This window comes from Camelina sativa, chromosome 15, assembly GCF_030686135.1.
Source record: "Camelina sativa cultivar CO46 ecotype springtype chromosome 15, ASM3068613v1".
Taxonomy (NCBI): Eukaryota; Viridiplantae; Streptophyta; class Magnoliopsida; order Brassicales; family Brassicaceae; genus Camelina; species Camelina sativa.
Genome location: NC_141894.1, coordinates 30,527,630 through 30,549,052, shown reverse-complemented (window position 1 = coordinate 30,549,052; position 21,423 = coordinate 30,527,630). Strand labels below are relative to the sequence as shown.

The 21,423-nt window shown below is 38.1% G+C and overlaps 3 pseudogenes across 1 annotated transcript; all 3 read right to left on the bottom strand.

The window, feature by feature from the left end:
* Positions 1-285: 285 nt before the first annotated feature.
* Positions 286-1,791, bottom strand: LOC147927359 (F-box only protein 8 pseudogene; annotated as a pseudogene).
* A 780-nt stretch (positions 1,792-2,571) lies between these two features.
* On the bottom strand, positions 2,572-16,689 carry LOC109129179 (uncharacterized; annotated as a pseudogene).
* Positions 16,334-20,234, bottom strand: LOC104747864 (pentatricopeptide repeat-containing protein At2g19280 pseudogene; annotated as a pseudogene). Its single transcript, XR_015581333.1, has 2 exons — positions 18,925-20,234; positions 16,334-18,848 (listed from the first exon to the last, which is right to left on the bottom strand). The product of XR_015581333.1 is annotated as a pentatricopeptide repeat-containing protein At2g19280 pseudogene (transcript).
* Between the last annotated feature and the right edge of the window lie 1,189 nt (positions 20,235-21,423).

The following is a 21,423-nucleotide window of genomic DNA, read 5'->3' as shown; positions in this document are numbered from 1 at the left end:
GAATGGCTAAACCGACTAGTAGTATTACTAGGACAACACAATCGACCACAGAGAGAGGAAAAACAAAAAAAACATTTACCCCATATCGTTTTTTTAATTACATGTACTACAATAGTGTTAGCTAGTATGTTTACTTAGCTCCAGGCTTATTACAGCATTACACATAATGAAAATGAATTTTAATTGCTAAAAAAATTGCTAAACAAGAATCACATGAAATATCATTTACTAAGAAGTAGAAGCTGTCATTTATCGCTAGCTTAATCGAATAATGCCATCCGAGTCTCAAGTTTCCATGTGCACGACGCTCTCAGTTGGATCCATAAAAGCCATGTCAAAATATTTGGTCGGATCAAAGTCAAGATTACTAAACCAGTAATCTGGTATCCTTTGATCTCAACCTTTTTAAAATCATTGATTTGAGGATCATAGCAGAGAAAGTAAAATGGAGAAACCACGGTATGAGGATAATCTTGCCTTTGGTAACTTTTTCCATAAGTTCATTGTCCGTGACTAGATGCATCTGAGAAGGCTGCAAAAACATACTCTTTCTCGACCACTCCTTCTTCCTCCAATCTTCCACAACCCATAGATCCACCGTACCAGTCTCTTTAAGACAGGTGATGTCAAAAACTGCTACTTTTCCACCATACACTCCATTTAAATTCAGTTCGAGTGGTGAAGCAAGATGAGGAGAAAAATCCTTTGCAACCCGTTCCCACGAACCACCAGCTTCTAGTACAAAGACCCAATGCTCTGAGCTAACCTTTCCACCATGTGGTGATGCAGTGATCATGTAGAGTAGTTTGTACTGATCGTTAAAAGGGTCGTGGGCGAGAAAGTACTGGAAGAAATAATGTTGATGTCAGATTCTATGGAGGGTAAGATCACAAGTTTTCTGGTGCTTGGGTTATAAATATGCAACTTGAAGTAACGTCGATATCACATGAAGCCACGAAGAACGTGCAAGAAATAGCCTCCACTCTCGCGAATAGTGAGAGATTTGTCGAATTTTAAACAAGAGGGAGAAGTGGCTGGAGCGGATGATAGGAGCAGAGACTTAGGGGTCCACTAAACACATGTAAAGACGAGGTTGACGATGTTGAGATGAGACCATAAGGAAACTGTTGCAAACATATCTGGAACACAACAGAGATGACCAAAACTTTGACATGCACTTGAATCTCATTACGGATTTGGCAGGCAATCTCCGGTGCGACCTAATCCTGTCTTTTCTTCATTCTCTCATATTTTACATCGGCGGCTGCAAGAAGAAAAGAAACACCCACATAGCCTCAAACAACAACTGTGTCCAATTCACCACTTCCGAAGCGCCCATGTCTTAAGTTTTGGGCAATTCTCTCTGTTTGAGAACTGGTAGTTCCACACACTCTCAACCGATCGATGATAACACGTACCAATTTCTTTTAAGCCGTGCTGTATATAATTCTAACATATCAGGTGATTTTAAAACCCTTACACACACTATATATAGAAATCAAATAGGCCATGGAAAAATCCAGGCTTTCCTTTTTTAGTTGTTATCTCTAGCTAAAAGACACACACCGTTACACAAGAGAAGTCTGTGTTTTGATTTATCAAGGTTCAAGTCTCAGTGAGTGGATGCTTCAAGAAAGCTTACTTGAGACTGTTCGGTAAAAAATTGAGGATCATCTGGTAAGTTTGCAAGCGACGCCCAGTAATATGCAATGCAGCAAATGGATCTTGATACTCGGATACGTTCAGTAGACTAGTTTCAATGGAAGAGCTGAACAATCTTTCGATCAACATGTCTAAAGGGACTACCGGATGTTTTGAAGTGCAGGGAATGTGAGGTTTAAAATTGATTCGTTGTATGATTTGAGGAATGGCCATTCCCAACAGCTACAGACCTGAAACACACATCTACAAGAGATAAGCTTCACTGAGACATATGCATACAATTTCTCTAAGCATGCGTTGCATTTGACAGTGTTCTTACAAGAGTAACATTTTGTGGTATAACACATCCACAAGAGATAAGCTTCACCACTTTGTAAAGATTGCAGCTGCTAATATTAATCTTAGAGAAGCTAGTAATGAATATTGCTTTCAGAAAAAAATAATTTACTATTAGCTTCTCTAAAATTGTCACAGTTCATAACTTACCATGAAGTCCTTTTCATCACTTTTGGACGTCAACAAATGAAATTCTTTACAAAAGAGTTTACATATCATTACTGAGTCTGCAACTAGTTTCAAAAGAAATCATCAAATCTGACTACAATCAGGAGGGGTATTCTCAAGGAAAAATATACTGAAATCACAGATATAACAGAAAAGTCTAAACGAAAAGCTTACGGGATATCTGCGATATGGTTTTGATTCCATTCTAGTAAAGCTGCTTTCCCTTTCCTATCTATAGCTATCATCAACTCTAGCTTCCTCCGTTTCTGCTCCAACAACCTCACTGTTTCTATTTTTTCCAGCTGCTCTCGTTGAGCTTCCAAGGTATCGAATTGTGTTTGCATATTAGAAGAAGGGAAACAAAGTGGGAGAGTTAAATATGATGCTGCATAATGTGATCTGTTATCATCCTCCAGATATCAGACACCATTTGCAACAACCATTTCTTCAAGTAGCATGGATGCATGCTTTTCTGAGTTCACAAATCTCTTCCCCTCAAGCCCCAGAACAAGTGTATGATGGGTACTCTCATTTGGAAGCTTTCCCCTTTGAACAATCAAACCAATCAACTCACATGCTTTCTCAATATCTCCTACACTGCAATATCCATGGATGAGCGTATTATACAAATCCACATCTGGCTTTAGCCCCGCATCAAGCACCTTATTAAACAAAACAATAGCTTTTTCCATTCTTTGCGCTCTGCAATAGCCATGAAGTAATGCACTGCATGTTACAACATCAGGTTGCGCTCTAAGATCAGCCATGTAGAACCACAAAAGAAACGCTTCCTGAAAATCCCCCTTCTTTGAGAACCCATCTGATGTGATCGCAGGACGCGACCTCGGCCAAGAAGACCAAGACACGCTAGACGCGACTGAGACACCTGACCAAGGCGCATCGGACGCGACCAGGACAACCTCTTCAGACACGGCCAAGGCTCCAACAATCCTTCCCGGAGCCACCAGACGTTCCAAGAGCTCAGCAAAGGTGGCCAAGCAGCGGCTCAACCTATTTGTCTGATCATTCGTCCAACGCTAGCCATCCCATGAAGACTCTGAAGGCTCAGTCTGCTTAGTCTTCACTCTTACCCAAGAGTGAAGACGATCAAGTCGTTAAGCAAGGAAGTGTACTCTCCTTACTCCGGGTTTTTCCCAATGGGTTTACCGGAGAAGGTTTTAACGAGGCATGGAGCTAAACGCACAACGCCTTAAGCCAAGTTGCTTCCCGCGCAAGGCCAGGGCGGTTATCTCTTTTATTTCTTGTCTTTGGTTTGAATTTGAACTTTGAGGAATATTCCTCTCTTGATGCTTTTACTTATGAACGTTGGGAGAGTTTGTGGCTAGCGTGTTAGTCAAAAGGTGGCGACGTGTTCTCATTGCAAACAGAACACGTCGAAGGATGATGTGCGGATCAAGATGAATCCGCGTGTCCTTAATCCCCTACCTAAACCTAACTATTTAGACTCCTCTTATGCTTTGTTCCTCCTTTAGACTTGTATGAAAATAAAACCTTTTATTCAAGAGAGATTCTTGAAACTTGTCTCACTCTTCTCTTTCTTCAATCCGGGATTGAACCTTGAGAAAACCCTAACAAGCCTCGAACCGGGTTCGACCGTGTTAGAGACCATATCAAGAGGAGAGCCAAATCTCTTGTGTCATCTCTCGATCCATTCTCATATCCCCCTCGCTTCACTTCCATCTTTCCACCTTCGTAACCTCTAGTTCTCCTTCATAAGTCCTTGAGTCTTCATCGTTCCATCTCGACTTCTTCCCACCATCGCATCAACCACTTTCACCCGATAGTCGCATCCGGCCGCATTTGTACGATACAAAGAGACCTCACGACCGCCATCCTAAACGACTCGTTTCAAACTCTGTTTCCCTCGTTTGTTTCTCTTATAAATCCGAAGCCGAGAATCTTTGCCGAGGAAAGTTTCACCGTTCGTGAGTTGGTCGAGAGCTCAAGACGCGTTCGTACCGCAACCGCGTCTCCGGGTCACATCAGCTTGGTATCATAGCTTCAGAGCTCCTACGAGGTTGTTTCTTTCCAAAACTTTTCCATTTCGTTTAAAGTTTGAATCTTTGGTTATTTGGTAGTAAAGCTTGTATCTTTTAGTTCCATAGGTTTCGTTTGCTCATTTGGTTTAATTTGGTGCATGTTTGCGGTTGTTCATTGCGTTCCTAGGTTGTTAGCTTTCGATTTTGATCATCGTGTTCATATTATTGTTCGTTTGTGTTCTTATGAGTCCACTTTTAGATCGATAAAGCTAGGAGTGTGTTTTTGCTTACGCGTTTTTGATTTTGGTCATAAAGTAGTCTTTGTCGTTTTGCACTTTCACTTTTGCTTTATTTGTTTTAGTCATAGGTTTGAATGTGGCATAGCTGTCTTCAATCATTGTGGTGAAACAAGATTTTGTGTGGTCCTCTTGAACGAGTGAAACTCACGCGTGTTTACTTTTTTGTAATTAATCTTTTGCGAGGTTTAAATTCAAGTCTCACCGCAAACCGCACAACGTCACCAACGGCCAGTCCGTACGATGGCCAAAGAAGTTCCACCAGTGCCACCAGAGATTGGCGTCACCCTCGCCGCATTACGTACCGGTCTAGAGCAGCTTGACGATCGTCTCACAAGGATTGAGCTTATGAACCCTCCCCGCAAGGATCCTTTACCCGCGAGGCGACCACGATGAGAGCCGGCGAGTGATCAGTCCGATGAGGACTTTGAAACGCGGCCTAGATGACGGCACCGATATGATGATCAGTACGACAAAGGTCCAAGACATCACGAGCCGAACCACAAGATGATCGCACCCACATTCACGGGAAAATCAGACTCGAGGCCTATCTTGAATGGGAAAGCCGTATGGAACACTTATACTCGTGTCATGCCTATCCAGAGCTGCGAAAGGTCCAATATGCGGTGGCTCAATTCACCGATCATGCCCTCACCTGGTGGGATCGACTCAAAGCTGAGCAAAGACGCAACCGTGACCGACCTATCACCGTTTGGGAGGTCTTGAAAGTAGAAATGCGAAGGCGCTACGTGCCTCCATACTACCACCGCGAGCTCCAAAAGAAGTTCCGGTGACTTATGCAAGGGGCGCGAACTGTGGAGGAGTATTATGAGGAGTTTGAACACTTGCGCAACCGGTTGCAAGTCGATGACTCCGAAGAGTCTCTTATGGCTCAGTTCTTGGACGGATTGCAAGAACGCATTGCGCGCAAGGTCGAGCGCAAACCCTATCAAACCATTGTAGAGTTGTTGCACCTCTCGGTGCAAATTGAGACTCAAATCAAGAAGAAGAGTGCCTCTGCGCCTCGTGGCCGAACTCAAGGAGTTTCGAATTGGACTCCTAACGCGTTTTAAACCGATTGCCAGAGAAGTCAAAGGCGGCCAGTGCGGACTCGAGTTTTAAACCAAGGGAGCCGGCCTCCAATGAGTGCCAAGATCCGCGACGCAACACCACCGACGTCTGGAGCCGAGACATTATGTGTTTCAAGTGTCAAGGGAGAGGCCACTACGCTCGTGATTGTCCGAACGCACGGACAATGATACTGACCAAGGCTGGCGAGATCGAGTCCTACGATGAGGCCACCGAGGAGAATGTTCGAGGAGAAGCTGAGCTGGAAGAAGCTGTTGCGGAGCCCGAGGTTGGAGAACTGCTAATGATACGCCGCATCTTAAACGCCGGCGTAGCCACTAACGACGCCAACCAACGCGACAACATCTTCCACACGAGGTGCACTGTAAGTGGTCGAGTTTGTGGCTTGATAATAGATGGAGGTTCTTGCCCTAATGTGGCAAGTTCCAGTCTTGTCAAGAAACTTTCTCTCGAAACCAAAAACCACCTCCGTCCTTACCGCTTGAGATGGTTAAATGATAAGACCGTGATCCATGTAAAGGAACAGGTCACGGTCCCATTCAGTGTCGGCCCGTATAAGGATCAAGTCCTATGTGATGTAGTGCCTATGCAAGCTAGCCACCTCTTATTGGGGCGTCCATGGCAGTTTGATAAGCGCACCACACATTGCGGCCACACTAACCAATACTTTTTCGTTCATGACAACAAACATATTTGCTTGAAACCCTTTAGCCCCATGCAAGTTCATGAAATGCAAGACAAGTTGTCCAAAGACTCGAACGATAAAAAGAATTTCTTGATTCAGTATGGCGATGTTAGAAAGTCCCTTAAGGACTCAGCCCAAGTGTTTTTGATGGTGTTTCGAGATGCGTTGCTTTCAGGTCTTGATGGTTCACTAGAAGCCTTACCGGAGGTCATACGCGGCGTCCTTAAGCGTTTTGCCGATGTGTTCCCCGAAGAACTTCCCAAAGGCCTACCACCAATCAGAGGCATTGAGCATCAGATCGATCTCGTACCAGGTGCGCAGCTTCCCAACCGGCCAGCCTACCGTGCCAACCCCGAAGAGGCGAAGGAGCTTGAGCGACAAGTCAAAGAACTTATGGTGCAAGGCTACGTTCGAGAGAGCTTGAGTTCGTGTGCCGTGCCAGTGCTCTTAGTCCCAAAGAAAGATGGATCCTGGAGGATGTGCGTCGATTGTAGGGCCGTCAACAACATCACCATCAAATATCGACACCCGATCCCACGCCTTGATGATATGCTCGACGAACTAAGTGGCGCCAGCGTCTTCTCAAAGATCGACCTGAAGAGTGGCTACCATCAAGTTCGTATGAAGGAGGGCGATGAGTGGAAGATGGCCTTCAAAACAAAACAGGGTTTGTACGAATGGTTGGTAATGCCATTCGGTCTTTCTAACGCCCCCTCTACTTTTATGCGTCTTATGAACCATGTTTTAAGATCGTTTATCAACGAATTCGTAGTGGTTTATTTTGATGATATATTAGTGTATAGTTCTAGCCTGACCGATCATGTTAAACACCTAGAGGCTGTCTTGTTTACTCTCCACGAAGAGCAACTCTACGCAAACATGAAAAAGTGCGTGCTTGCTGCTGATGAATTGGTCTTTTTAGGCTTTGTTGTGAGTTCGCAGGGCCTCAAAGTCGATGGAGAGAAGATACGTGCAATAGAGGAGTGGCCCACGCCAACAAGTATCACTCAAGTCCGGTCGTTCCACGGCCTAGCAAGTTTTTACCGGAGGTTCGTGCGAGAGTTCAGTACGGTCGCCGCGCCTCTCACCTCCGTGATCAAGAAGAACAGCGAGTTTCAATGGGGAGAAGAACAAGACAAGGCGTTTACCGAACTCAAGAAACGCCTCACACAAGCCCCCTTGCTCACATTGCCTGACTTCAACAAAACTTTTGAGGTTCAGTGCGATGCTTCGGGAGTCGGGGTCGGAGCTGTCTTGACTTAAGGAGGCAAATCGGTGGCGTATTTTAGTGAGAAGCTTAGTGGAGCCACGCTTAACTACCCTACGTATGACAAGGAGTTATCGCCCTCGTTCGTGCCATGGAGGTTTGGCAACACTACCTATTGGCGAGAGAGTTTGTGATTATACCGATCATGAAACTTTGAAGCATCTCCGCGGCCAAACTAACCTCAAGAGACCTCATGCGAAGTGGCTGGAGTTCATAGAATATTTTCCCTACGTCATCAAGTATAAGAAGGGCAAAGAAAATGTGGTGGCCGACGCTTTGTCAAGGAGACACGCTCTCATCACTACTATGGACGCGCGAGTGTTGGGTTTTGAAAGCATCAAGGATGCTTATGCTGGAGATGCTAAATTTGGAGATTGCTTTCAGAACCATGGGAAGGGAATCTACACCGAGTTCTACCTTCACGAGGGTTTCCTGTTCAGAGGACGACGGCTGTGCATCCCAAATGGATCAATTCGGGAGTTGCTTGTTCGCGAAGCGCATAGTGGTGGGTTATCAGGTCATTTCGGTATCACCAAGACCTTGGCCGTGCTCAAGGAGCACTTCTACTGGCCAAAGATGCGAAGTATGGTGGAGAAACACGTTGGTCGTTGCATCATTTGTCGCACTTCCAAGTTGACAACTCACCCGCATGGCCTCTACATGCCCTTGCCCGTGTCAACCGCACCATGGATCGATCTCTCCATGGATTTCATCCTAGGCCTACCCCTTTTGGCGCATAAAGATAGTATCATGGTGGTTGTTGATAGGTTCTCGAAGATGGCTCACTTCATCCCGTGCCACAAGAACAACGATACTGTGCAATTGGCAAATTTGTTCTTTAGTCAGGTCATAAGGCTTCATGGTGTCCCGCGCACCATCATATCTGATCGGGATCTCAAGTTTCTTGGCCACTTCTGGCGCACTATTTGGCGAAAGCTCGGGACAAAGCTCCTCTATTCCACCGCGGCTCACCCTCAGACCGACGGCCAAAGGGAGGTTGTCAACAGATCAACAGGCGCCTTACTCCGCATAGCTATCGCAAGCAACAAAGGTTCCTGGCTCGAGTGCATTCCGATCATCGAGTTCGCGTACAACCAAGCGGTGCATTCGTCCACGAAAAAGTCACCGTTCGAGGTCGCATACGGATTCAAGCCATTGACGCCACTGGATCTCCTCCCTATTCCACCAAATGAAGCCGAGAATCAAGACGGAGCCGCAAGAGCAGAAATGGTCAAGGCACTACACGAGGAGGTTCGAGCCAATATAGAACAAAGGAACGAGCAGTACGCACGCTTTCTCAACCGAGGACATAAACCGATGCTGTTCAAGCCTGGCGATTGGGTCTGGTTTCACTTAAGGCCGGAGAGGTTCCAGCAAAAACGCAAGGATAAGCTCAGCCCGCGAGGAGATGGCACATTCTGAGTCATTGAGAAGATCAACGACAACACCTACCGACTCAAGCTTCCAGGTGAGTTTGGTACGTCTACATCTTTCAATGTCACTGACCTCGTTCCGTTTGATGTAGGTGAAGACGAAGATGTTTTGGGGACAAAACCTTTTCAAGGGGGAGGGAATGATGTGATCGCAGGACGCGACCTCGGCCAAGAAGACCAAGACACGCCAGACGCGACCGAGACGCCTGACCAAGACGCATCAGATGCGACCAGGACAACCTCTTCAGACACGGCCAAGGCTCCAACAATCCTTCCCGGAGCCACCACACGTTCCAAGAGCTCAGCAAAGGCGGCTAAGCAGCGGCTCAACCTATTTGTCTGATCATTCGTCCAACGCCAGCCATCCCATGAAGACTCTGAAGGCTCAGTCCGCTTAGTCTTCACTCTTACCCAAGAGTGAAGACGATCAAGTCGTTAAGCAAGGAAGTGTACTCTTTTTCCTTACTCCGGGTTTTTCCCAATGGGTTTACCGGAGAAGGTTTTAATGAGGCATGGAGCTAAACGCACAACGCCTTAAGCCAAGTTGCTTACCGCGCAAGGCCAGGGCGGTTATCTCTTTTATTTCTTGTCTTTGATTTAAATTTGAACTTTGAGGAATATTCCTCTCTTGATGCTTTTACTTATGAACGTTGGGAGAGTTTGTGGCTAGCGTGTTAGTCAAAAGGTGGCGACGTGTTCTCATTGCAAAGAGAACACGTCGAAGGACGATGTGCGGATCAAGATGAATCCGCGTGTCCTTAAGCCCCTACCTAAACCTAACTATTTAAACTCCTCTTATGCTTTGTTCCTCCTTTAGACTTGTATGAAAATATAACCTTTTCTTCAAGAGAGATTCTTGAAACTTGTCTCACTCTTCTCTTCCTTCAATCCGGGATTGAACCTTGAGAAAACCCTAACAAGCCTCGAACCGGGTTCGACCTTGTTAGAGACCGTATCAAGAGGAGAGCCAAACCTCTTGTGTCGTCTCTCGATCCATTCTCATATCCCCCTCGCTTCACTTCCATCTTTCCACCTTCGTAACCTCGAGTTCTCCTTCATAAGTCATCGAGTCTTCATCGTTCCATCTCGACTTCTTCCCACCATCGCATCCACCACTTTCACCCGATAGTCGCATCCGGCCGCATCCGTACGATACAAAGAGACCTCACGACCGCCATTCTAAACGACTCGTTTGAATCGTTTCAAACTCCGTTTCCCTCGTTTGTTTCTCTTATAAATCCGAAGCCGAGGAAAGTTTCACCATTCGTGAGTTGGTCGAGAGCTCAAGAAGCGTCCGTACCGCAACCGCGTCTCCAGGTCACATCAGCATCAATCTCATCAGTGAATGCAAATGCACTAGGAACGAAGCCCCGTCGGATAAGCTCACTGATAATTTCATTTGCTTCATCTACATATCCTCTAATTACCATGCTATGTATCACAATATTGTAGGTTGCAACATCTGGAGAAATACCAGCAGATCTCATTCCATCAATAAGCTCAAAAACTTTATTCAGCTGATGTGTCTTCCCATAACCATACATCAGATTGTTATACGTTACAACATCCGGTTTCAAACCTTCAAGTTTCTCATTCCAAAACACAGACTCTGCATCAACTATGCTTCCAAATTTGCTGCAAGCACCAATAAGTAGTGTATATGTTTTCAAGGATGGCCGGTTCCCACTTTTCAACAGCGCCCCGAAATATTGAAAAGCTTTATCTGTTCTGTCTAGATTTCAATACCCATCAATCATATTTGTATAACAATCACAATCAGGAAGAAGTCCCAACTCGAAAATCTCCTGAAATATGGTAGATGCTCTTTGCATGTCTCCCGTGGAACATATATTTGACAGAAAGCTATACTGTACACACAAATGTTTGGCCTAAGACGAAAACAATGAATGAGCTTAATGGCTTCCTCTGGTTTTCCTACCTTACAGAACCCATCAATAACAGAACTGACGGATACAGAATCCTAAGAGATACCAAAGAGTTTGAGTTTAAACAATACTGCAGTTGCTTCTTTTAGAAAACCTGCCGTACATAATTTATTAACGAAAACTGTAAATGCCACAATATCAGGTCTGATGCCATAGTAGTGTTTCATCCCCATAAGTAATTCCCAACCTTTATTCAAAATAGCCATCAGAGCAATATCTGCTTATGAATAGGCTAAGCACAGCAGCATCAGAGCAATATCTGCTCAACAAATTCCCGAGCTGTCACCAAGCCATGAACTCTTAGAATTCCCTCAAGAACTCTTAGAACACTATATCTTTCAACCCATCCAAAAGCATAAAAACAAATACGAGATCTGATTGATGGTGAAAAAACATGAGAGAATGATTATTATATGATCAAAACTACATGAAATATAAATAAATAAATATGAAATTTACAATTTTGATAAAAGAGAAGTACTTAAGTTATAGAATGAAAATTTAATAACTTTTATATAGTTCTAAAATGCTGAATTTATAAAATATAATTAATTTTAAGTATATATAATATATATATATATATATATATATATATATATATATATTTCTTATTAGAAGTAAACTATTTTATTTTTGAACAAAAATTATGAATTAAAAATCAGATATTTTTCTAAAACTAATCAAAACATATATTTTTTTGTTCTAAAGATATTGTTATAAAAAATTGGTATTCCACTTCCTCTCATGTTAGAGTGCAGACTTCAATGATGTTTCACAATAAAAACAAAAAAAATAAAAGCAAATAATATATCAAATTATCTTAACATAAATGAAAAAGAGATATACAGTCAAACCTCTATAAATTAATACTCGGTAAATTAATACTTTCTCTAAATTAATAAATTTCTCCGGTCCCAAGTTGGGACCAGTGTAATTTTGTAATTCGATAATATAATAAAATAATATTTTTTTGAAAATTCTTTGTAAATATATGGTCCTAACAATAGTATAAATTAATAATTATATAAAATTATCAAAATATATGTATATATATGAACATTAATTTTTGTTAGACCTCATTTCTAATATTTCTACTTTATCAAAAGCTTTTAGTTTTCTCTCCAAAATGAGAATTGTTATTTTCCTTGTAATTGAATATATAAAATATTATCTATAACAATTAAATCTTAGTTTTAAAAACTTTTTTTTTAATTACTAAATATGGAAAATCTCTCTATAAATTATTAATTATTAATTTATCGATAAAATAAAACCTCTATAAATTAATAAATTTTTGCAGTCCCAACATTATTAATTTATAGAGGTTTTACTGTAGTTTTAAGCTCAAACTGAAATTCATATTAAATATGATATGAAATATTCAAATCATGGGACAAAAGAGGTTAGTCAACAATAATTTTACTTGCATAATAATTATGAAATAATACCAATATAATAAGGTAAATATATTTGTGTAATTAATTTTTCTTATAAACAATAATGATTTTACTTTAAATACGTTTTACTGTTTGCAATATATATCAAAACTCCAAAAAAATATATTATTAATAAGACGTGTGTAGTTTGACAAGAACCATTTTATTTTCATTATAATATGCAATCATTTCTAAAATAAACAGTAAAAGGGGGAAAAAATCCTGAAATAATATCAATCATATACATTTTTAACATAGATTTGTCATTAAATCAATAAAATATGAACAATAGTGTATTGTATTTGGTTTGATTTTTCTGAATTTAACTAAAATTAATGAAAATAAATAATTATAAGATTTAGGTTAAAAATTGACACATGTCAAAAAGATAAGTGTCTATGTGTTAACTTCTGAGAGCATGCGAAAAGGAGAAAGACCATGAAATTGCTTTGATCAGACCTAGGTTGATGACATGGTAAAAGTTTCATACACCATAGGTAAGATATCAAATCTAATATGTTCATTTTGATTGGTTATTTATTTTTTAGAAATTTATATGCATTTTCATTTTTATTAGTGATTAAATTGCATAACTAGTATTTGACATTTTACTTTTAATGACTATTACTAATTTGTTTTTTTAACATGTATTGGTAATAGGCTAATAGCATTGAATGTGATTATTAACCCTTATTAAGGTTATATTCAAAATGTATTTCCCTAAGACCATTTACAATGGACATGTTGAATTATTTATTCAACAGTTTAATAGAAGCAATGAGGGTGTTGAAAGTAAAAAAAACATGACGTTGATTAAACATAGTTGAATTTTTTCAACATGTTAAGAAAACAAAATCTGGGACCCCTGATGCCACGTGTCATCGTGCAAATAGAGTAAGCAATGTGTGGGGTGTACTCACGGTAAAACACATTAAATAAAAAATAAACTATCTCATTTATTTAGAATTTTAAAGATTCTTTACCCCTTCTAACTATTTTACATCAACTAAATTATAATAAATTATTTTATTTTTTAGTATAGTTTATATCAAAATTTATCATTTTTTGTGCTTTATAAATAGAGACTTGTTTTATTTAATTTGGACAATAAAAAAAATCCATCTTTTTACTAGAATTCTTCTAATTATCCTTTAATAAACTATTGTTTAATTTTAATCAGTAAATGTTATTAATTAATCAAAAACAAAAACATAAAAGAAGATAAAATATAAAATAAAAAAAGTAGGGTAAGGTGTTGAATTTAGTTAAACAGAACTATTGTAGAAGAAAAAAAATTGAGAGGGTGTTGAATTATTATGTGGAAGAAAGAGAAAATGAGGTGGAAGAAAAAATGATGATGTGGAGTAAAAAGTAAGGTGTTGAATACTTAAACCAATGTACATAGTCTAATAATATATAGCTCATAATTACCTTCCTCTAATACACCAAAAGGTTGAATGTTTGTACAAATGACGAACATGCCGAAGATTCCTTACCAACATTTTTATCATAGTCTTGTAACTTGTGAGGATCTTATATATATAATAAAATTAAAAGGAAATTCTCTTGTTTTTTAAATGAGAAATGACAAAATTAGATGAAGCACTTAGGAAAAATCTTCCAGCGACTTTATGGATATGCCCATGTGAATGATGCTTTTGGTTCTAAACCGGTCAATGTTCTACGAATATTGAATATGTGGTGGGGTGGATATATGATTATGATGTTACAATTTTATTACCTATCATTTTTTTTGTTTTTCTTTACAAAATCTTACAGCCAATGAGGATATTTCACAAGATCTTATAAAAATGGAAAATGTAATAAAATTTAGAATAATTTCTGATCTTTTAAATGTATAATTCTAGTTTTGACATTATCTAACATATAATTCAATTTTTGTAATTTTTCTGGTCCCTAGAAAGAAATATTTTGTTTAGCAATTAGGGCATATCATTGAGTATGCATTAGATTACATGAACTTACCGGAATGCTTTCAGCGATTGAACAATATTGCATTTATATCACAGTTAAAATTGAGTATAACCAAATCTAACTAAATAACACATTCAAAATGAACAATTGGTTAGAAATGACTGTATTATATAAAAAATCTAACTAAATAATACATTGAAAGTAATTTAAATGGAGATTAATAATATCATACTATTATCAATCTTAGTTGAAAAGCATTTGTTTTTTAGAATAAGTATGTTTGTTAAAATGAAATTGATGTTAATCCAATTTTTGCTAAACGAATTTGATAAATGATACATAGTAATGGATGTCTATGGGACAAAAAAAAAAAAATCATCATTCGCTTTGGGTTGCACAACCAAAAAAGTATTCTGAAGGTTAAGAAAAAGATAAAAAAAATACAAAACTTGATGTAAACACTACTTTTTTTGGAATAAATTTTACATTTTATTCAAAAAAGAAAATACAAGACTGTATTAAAAATTATGTCCAAAATCTAACAAAAGAATATGTTCAAATTCAACAATTAGTTAAAATTGATTGTATTTATATTAAAAAAATCTATCTAAACAATACATTTAAAATGAAATTAATCGATATTATAATAGTTATTTTCTTTTAAATATATTTTTTTGTTAAAATGAAAAGTGATTTCAGTCCAATTTTTGCTAAGAAATTTTTTCTATAAAGTACTCAAAACTAAACTAAACAAAACAAAAATATCATACCAAAATGTTACTTCATATAGGTGTCTAAGCCAAAAGCATATGCATTTGATTGCGTCCATCAAGATTTTCCTTTGTTATCTGATTTATTTCGATCCTTTGGTTCTAGCTTTCACTTCTTGGCGTCTGAACGAGGTCTAAGCCTCAGAGAGAAGTGACCATTCAGTTTTAGATCCTTGATGAGAACAGAAGGCTATGGTAAGGATAGATCAAACAACTAACGAGAAAGGTAACAAACCATCTTGATGTACTTGAGTTGCTTAAGAGGATCTCATTTCTCTCAATTTCTTAAAGAAATGAAACACAAGTTGGATTGTGTAAACTTAGATGATTTTTTTGGGAGTATGTAGAAATCTGTTCAAGAATCCAAATCACATGTTCATGAAGAAAGATGATGCAAGACTGTCACTGCTTTTACTAAGTAGTAGACTCTTATGGCTGGCTGCTACCTTTTCAACTTAGGAAGGTTTTTTCTTTTAGGAAAAGAGGACATTTGTAAACAGAGTTTCTGACCTGAGGGACAGCACAGTCAACGTGATGGATCCCAAAAGCCGCAGCAGAAGAGAAGCATTCCCAGTCTCTTGAGTCATTCTTTTTACACCAGTGGTTGAGTTATAGATATGAGACAAGGAAGAATGTATTGGTAAGAAGCCCGGTGAAAAGGCAATAGATAGAAAGGCACATTCAAAACGAGAGCATGAGCCGGTTCCACGCCACTTTCCGCACTTTCCGCAGATATATTCATTAGTATCTTCCTCCCTGCACCGAAGCCAATTGAGTGCAGAACATTGTTTCTTACTATTCTTGGACTTCTTGAGATCCTGCAAATAGAGAAGAATGGCAGCTATCTGAAATCCAGCCAACTCTTTGGCTATGATGACTTAATTTTCAAACAGGATGGGCAAAGCCAGTCATCTATCTCTGCAGCTTCTTTCATTTTCAAACACATTGTTTTATACTTATTCCAGTCATCTACCAGGTTGATCTCCTGATTCTTATTCTAAGCCCACACATCGCCAATGTCATTTAGAAAAACAAGTTAGGATCTAAAATTTCTCAGCGAAGTCGAAGAAAGGGAAATACAGCCTAGAAAACAACCATAGAGGTAGAAGGATTGTTTCGAAGAACGGTAAAGTGTTTGTGAACGGAATACATAAATGACATAACCAGGAAAGGAATTTGTAACTGAACCAAATTTTATAATTGAAAGTGTGACTCTTGTATCTGTATGTAACAAGATAAGTAGGGAACTTACTATTAGCTTCTCTAAAATTTTCACAGTTCATAACTTACCATGAAGTCCTTTTCATCACTTTTGGACGTCAAAAAAATGAAATTATTTACAAAAGAGTTTACATATTCATTACTGAGTCTGCAACTAGTTTCAAAAGAAATCATCAAATCTGACTACAATCAGGAGGGGTATTCTCAAGGAAAAATATACTACTGCATATGATGAAATCACATATATAACAGAAAAGCCTAAACGAAAAGCTTACGGGATATCTGCGATATGGTTTTGATTCCATTCTAGTAAAGCTGCTTTCCCTTTCCTATCTATAGCTATCATCAACTCTAGCTTCCTCCGTTTCTGCTCCAACAACCTCACTGATTCTATTTTCTCCAGCTGCTCTCGTTGAGCTTCCAAGGTATCGAATTGTGTTTGCATATTAAAAGGCGGGAAACGAAGTGCGAGAGTTAGATATGATGCTGCAGAATGTGATCTGTTATCATCCTCCAGATATCAGACACCATTTGCAACAACAATTTCTTCAAGTAGCATGGATGCATGCTTTTCTGAGTTCACAAATCTCTTTCCCTCAAGCCCCACAACAAGTGCATGATGTGTACTCTCATTTGGAAGCATTCCCCTTTGAACCATCAAACCAATCAACTCACATGCTTTCTCAATATCTCCTACACTGCAATATCCATGGATGAGCGTATTATACAAAACCACATCTGGCTTTAGCCCCGCATCAAGCAACTTATTAAACAAAACAATAGCTTTTTCCATTCTCTGTGCTCTGCAATAGCCATGAAGTAATGCACTGCATGTTACAACATCAGGTTGGGCTCTAAGATCAGCCATGTAGAACCACAAAAGAAACGCTTCCTGAAAATCCCCCCTCTTTGAGAACCCATCAATCACATCAGTGAATGCAAATGCACTAGGAACGAAGCCCCTTCGGATAAGCTCACTGATAATTTCATTTGCTTCATCTACATATCCTCTAATTACCATGCTATGTATCACAATATTGTAGGTTGCAACATCTGGAGAGATACCAGCAGATCTCATTCCATCAATAAGCTCAAAAACTTTATTCAGCTGATGTGTCTTCCCATAACCATACATCAGATTGTTATACGTTACAACATCCGGTTTCAAACCCTCAAGTTTCACATTCCGAAACACAGACTCTGCATCAACTATGCTTCCAAATTTGCTGCAAGCACCAATAAGTAGTGTATACGTTTTCAAGGATGGCCGGTTCCCACTTTTCAACAGCGCCCCGAAATATTGAAAAGCTTTATCTGTTCTGCCTAGATTACAATACCCATCAATCATATTTGTATAACAGACACAATCAGGAAGAAGTCCCAACTCGAAAATCTCCTGAAATATGGTAGATGCTCTTAGCATGTCTCCCTTGGTACATATATTTGACAGAAAGCTACTGTACACAAAAATGTTTGGTCTAAGACGAAAATAGTGAATGAGCTTAATGGCTTCCTCTGGTTTTCCTACCTTACAGAACCCATCAATAACAGAACTGACGGATACATAATCCTGAGAGATACCAAAGAGTTTGAGTTTAAACAATACTGCAGTTGCTTCTTTTAGAAAACCTGCCTTACATAATTTATTAACGAAAATTGTAAATGCCACAACATCAGGTCTGATGTCATAGTGTTTCATCCCCATAAGTAATTCCCAACCTTTATCAAAATAGCCATCAGAGCAATATCTGCTTATGAATAGGCTAAGCACAGCAGCATTTAGATGCCTCCCTCGACTAACCATGTGCTCAACAAATTCCCGAGCTAACTCCAAGCCATGAACTCTTAGAATTCCGTCAAGCAACGAAATACAAACCCCTCGTGAAGGAAAGATACCAAAGTGGTCCATTTTGTAAGTTAGTTTCAGGGCCATGTCTACTTGTCTCTCTCTAACGCAACAATCAATCAGTATGCAAAACACAGTCTCCAAAACCCGACGATCAATACGAGTTTCGAATAGATCATTCATAACTAAACACAAGGACCTCTCTTCTCCACTACATTTCTTCACCAGACACAGAAGCATATCTACAGCTCTGTAATTCATATTTCCAGAAACCAAAATATGAACCATTCGGCTGATAGACCTGCTCGAGTGCTCAACGCCAATCCACAACTCTGACCACCTAAAGAAGTATAAAGCAATAGACGCATCCAAAGTCTCCTCAAACAAATCATCCAAAATTCTAACGACACTATACTGATCAAGCTCAGTACTAAACCCAGTCTCATGTTTCTGTATCCAACTGTGTTTCATAAGCACATTTCTAATAGTTTCAACACAGTCGTCACTAGGGACATCAACGTTCCTCAGAATCGTAGCAAAACCTCCACCAAAATAAAAATGCTTACTTGAACTAATTCTTGCATCGGAGATACCTGAATCACTCTGAAACCTTGGGGGGTTATTATCAGCCAATGAAGTAAGAGAAAAGCTCCTAAAACAGATATATCGAAAGGGCTTAGCTCTCGTAAACCAATGAGACTTCAGGTTAAGTATTGAGCTTGAAACCCACATAAACAGAGACTGGTCACAAGTAAAATCTGAACAAGAAACAAAAGCAAAAGTGTTAATTTAGTGGGGAAAACAATAATAAAGAAACTAACTGCGAAAACTTACAATAGGGCTTGTCTTAATTTTGATCGTCCGGCCAAATTTATAACGGCGACGAGGAGGAATAGGCGTAGGCGAGTCAGAGAGGTTGGGGGAGAGGCGAAACGAAGAGAGTGAGTATGATATAAAAATTCCGGTTTTTTCTCTTCCAGAAATCAAACCGGTTTTCTAATCAAATAACCAAAACCGGTTTTCTAATCTAAAGCCCATTTCACAACAGAAGTGTGTGATGTGGCGATTCGTGATTCCGGTTTTCTTTCTTCCAGGAATCGAACCGGTAGAAACCAATTACAATAAGGCCTTGGTTTTGAGAGTAGTTTTTGGATTCAGTTTTTTGATTATCTATTTTGTAACCATTCATGATTTTGGAAAAACAAATTTTCTTAAGAAAAATAGACAATCTAGGCCTCGAATGATTACAAGTTTTTAAGTGGTTTTTGAATTCTATTTTTGGTTTTTAGATTCTAGATTTCTGTTTATGGATTTTAGATTTTGTGTTAATAATTTATGTATAAAAAAAATTCAAGTCAGGATTAAAGATGAAAAACTAGTAAAACAAAGATTTTGGTTTTTTTTTTGAAAATTCACAAAAACCAACAAAATCTGAATTTTTTAATTTTTTAGGAAAACCAGTTTTTGCATAATCTTGATTGGTTTTAAAGTAGATTTTTGAAAAAACTAAAACCAAAAGCAGCTTTAAAATCCACAGCGAGGCCCTAATTTCTAAGTGTCTCATATGCTAATGATATTGGACATAAACGGTAAGAGAAACAAATTGTCGATAGAATGATTTTCGTTTAATACGGATTGATCAATCGAGTTGAAAAGAAAAATCAATGAAATTGAAATCAGATTGACAATTGATAAGTGAAAATTTTCTTTTGAGGAGAATATGAAGCTGTGATTTTGTGTGACCATTGTTCTTCGTGAATCTGGTTTTGAATTTATATCCAAATCCAACCTTAAATGCTCAGACTTTCTTCTTCACAATTAACACTAACTTTTTTTTTCTTTTCAAATCATGTTTGGATACAAAACGGTATAACAATGAATAACACTTGCATTTAATAGAACTGAAAAACTTTTAAGTTGAATAACATAAGAATCTACTTCCATTTTTTCTCCGATGAGAGAGTTTGAGAAAGTGTTGATCGATGAAGAAAACCGAGCTTACCTTTCTGATTGATTTTGATCACATCTTTTTGGATTCGTAGGGTTTCCCTCTTCCTTTTTTTTTTATTGATAAGGCAGCCAACTTCGGATAAAATGAAAGAGATCAGCTACACTAGATACAGTCCATCCACGGGTTTATCTAGAATTCGGAAGATTCTCTTAGACAATATTATTAATATGATAATTCAATATAGGTTAAATTTTCATTTTTACTATTTTAACAACATCAATATAAAATATATCGAATCATACTGGTTTAATTAAAATTTTATTAAACAAAAATTGTTGTATGGTATACCGCGGGATATATATACTAAATCACTATAATTAACAAAATAGTACATTAGCAAAATTAGTATTTATATAGTACATTAACAAAAAAAATTAAATAAATTTTTGTCCCGCTGTATCCTGCAAGTCGTAATCTAGTTTATCATATTTTGAAAGAATATAAATACCTAATTCAATAACACGTGAATTTAAAAGAATGTGTAAAAATGTCAATTTAAATAACAATAGGTTACAAGACTTTTGACCCAAATGTATTACACAATATTGGATTTGTTAATATTTTTCATTAATTATTTCTCAGCAACTGAAAAAAACATAAGCAAAAATCATGTAAACAAAAACAAAAATCATGTAATCGTTGTGTGAGCAGTGAGCTAATACAATTTGGAAACTAATCTACTCGTAAGTCATATTATATAATACTAGGTCGGATCCGCGCTACAGCGCGGGAGAATATTCATCTACATAAATATGATTTGAAGTAGAAATTGGAATATACGTAAAATATTATCAAAGATTGCATTTGTAAAAATACACACTCATAACGTATGTTTTGACGGACCAACCCATAAAAGATTGTATTTGTATAAAAATATACAATTATAGTAATACACATTTACAATGTATATTTAATGAACTAATCCGTAAAAGTGTATTTGTAACAAAAATACACAATCATAATGTACTTGCAACCCGTAAAATATTGCGTTTGTAAAAATATATATATATATATTTGTAATTAAGAAATATACACTCATAGTGTTAAAGGTTTGCATTTATAAAAATATCACTCATAACCTGCTCTACCATATAATTATGAGTTTTGGAAACCAACATTGCATTTTTATAAAAATACTATTTTCTTAAATGTATATATTAGATTTGTTTTTTTAACAAAATATGTTGTTGAGAAGTAAATTTTTAGGATATTATAGATGTTGTAAATCCTTATAATATAGAATTAAATCCAAAAAATATATCGACTTATATTTTTGGATCATTTTTTAATAATGTAGTGTTATTACATATATTTTACATATA